The sequence below is a fragment of the Triticum aestivum genome, chromosome 6D (assembly GCF_018294505.1).
Source record: "Triticum aestivum cultivar Chinese Spring chromosome 6D, IWGSC CS RefSeq v2.1, whole genome shotgun sequence".
Taxonomy (NCBI): domain Eukaryota; kingdom Viridiplantae; phylum Streptophyta; class Magnoliopsida; order Poales; family Poaceae; genus Triticum; species Triticum aestivum.
In genome coordinates, this window is record NC_057811.1 from 6587158 (window position 1) to 6589661 (window position 2504).

A 2504-nucleotide genomic window follows, 5' to 3' on the forward strand; every position below is an offset into this window, starting at 1 on the left:
GGCGAGCTGGGACTAGAGCAAGGAGGCTGCAGATGCGTCGGACGGCTCTTTCATCGTGCAGTACCCTGTGTACGAGGGGGCCAGGGACATCACTGAAATGGGTGCAAAGTCGACGGGCAATGACACTGACGTGACAGGCGCTTCGGGGGAGCGAGCCACGTCCCCAGGATCGGCCATCACGGTCACGGCGGGCGCATCTGGTGGAGGCTCGAGGACGCCTTCTCTGGTCGCCATGGCAGACGACACTGGCGGGACCCCTGCCGCGCCGAGCGGTGGCCCGGTGTTCATGTCACCGCCGATGCAGCCCCCTGATCTCTTCGACGGCGACGATGACCCGGACGCCCTGCACCGCTACCGCATGATGAACGAGCTCCTTGGTACGCGTGAGGGCATGCCACTTCAACCTCACGAGGACCTCGCGGGGGAGGTGTTGCACCACATGGCCGACGAGGTGCCCGGAAACTTCGCCGAGGCGGCACCACATGAGCAGTGGCGGTGCGCCATGATGGATGAGCTCCAGGCGATCCGCAACAACAACACCTGGACGCTCGTGGACCTCCCACCCGGCGAGAAATCCATTGGCTTAAAATGGGTGTACAAACTGAAGAAAGATGCCGCCGGCGCCGTGGTCAAGCACAAGGCCAGGCTAGTTGCAAAGGGGTACGTCCAGCAGCCCGGCGTGGACTTTGAAGAGGTTTTCGCGTCGGTTGCATGCCTGGAATCGGTGCGTGTACTCTTGGCCATTGCCGCACACCGGGGTTGGGAAGTGCATCATATGGACGTAAAGTCGGCATTCTTGAATGGCGTCCTTGAGGAGGTGGTGTACGTGGCACAGCCACCCGGCTTCACGCGGCGGGGTGAAGAAGAGAAGGTGTACAAGCTCCAGAAGGCGCTGCATAAAACGTTCTTTCACCACAAGTACACTACTAGACGCGATCGCCTCCCAGGCCACCTTGGCAGTGGCCTTGGCGCCGACCGGACTCACCATGTCCAGCGGGAGAGCTCGCAAGATCGCGGCCATGTCCTTGCGTTCGTCATAGAAAGGTGCATCGCCGGTTTCAACGGCATCCCACCAATCCTCGGCCTGCAGGTTTACCTTCATGAGCGGAGCCAATTCTGCGTAGTTGGTGCGCATCAGCATGGGGTAGACTCCGGCGGAGCTCGTCTTCCGGATTACCTGCTGGTACACCACCACCTCACTGGCGCGGCGATTCCTGCTCCTGCCCCGGGCCGGCGACGCCGCTCTCGTGCGTGGAGGGGTCTGCGAGCCCTGCCGGGTGTTCGAACCGTTGCCACCGGACGACATGGTCCCATGCACGACCTGAAGCTCTGATGCCAAGTGTTGCCGGAGATGCTCGCTGGAGCACCTCCTACCTCTTTCACTCTCATCCCTTCACTGAACACAGACGAAGAACAGAGACAAGTGGTTTTGTGCAGCGCAAGTTCTGCTGCTTTTCTGTTTCCTTGATCCTTTTATTCAGTGATCGAGAGTAATGCCGAGATGCTCGCAACAACCCCATCGTGCCTGCTCCATCCCACGGGCGAAGTCGTGCAGCTGGCTTCCTAACTATTCGCACGGGACACACAACGATCGTGCCCTTCGCGCGCTAACAGAAAACTGAAAAAAAATCTGAAACTACTGAACTTTCTGAAGAAAAACTAACACCTATCGACTTGGCTGCCATAGCATTGTTATTTCTGCGCAACTGAAATAACCAACAATAATTCACTAAATGCACAACCTTCGACCACCTGTTAGGCATATTTCAACCTATTTGACTTCCAAATTTACACTATGAGGGCAGTACCTAGACAATATTCTAGGTGTAGTTTCCTGTATGACCTTTAGAATTTTGTTTGACATGTTTCTTGTCGGTACATCAGTCCTCAGCTTCCGGTAAACTAAGAAAAGAGCAATAATAATGTAAGACTTATTTTGTAAAATCAAGAAAATCATTGTACATATTCATTTTTTACATGTTCCCGTTAAGATTGCAGAAATTATTGTCACAACCTTGCAATTTTACCAATGGTGGCAGCGATCTTACTTGTCTAGCAGTGCTATGCTGCTGCTATACTGCTCATTTGTGGGAGCAGTATTGGTCAACTTCGACCCTTGGGGTGTACCCATAAAATAGGACGAACGGTTGCATTTTATTACTCTCACAGGTGTTGCAGCTGCCTGTTTTCATGTGAATATTTGTTCAAGAGAAAATAAATATTTTGAATAATCGCCTAAACCTATGTTGCTTCGTTGGTGCCCATGGTAAGGAATTGAATGAGGTTCTGGCCATGGTTGTTGTTCTTATTTTATATTTTGTGCAAGATAAGAGAGTGTTATAAAACTATATTTATCTACTAGGTAAATCAAACTAAACATACATTTATTTTTTATTTATCTGAGACATGCGGAAATGTTGTGGAATGAACCAAGATTGTTATAGATCCACTACGATTGCAAAATAGAGACTGGATGATATTTATTTTTGAAATATTTTGTTTTG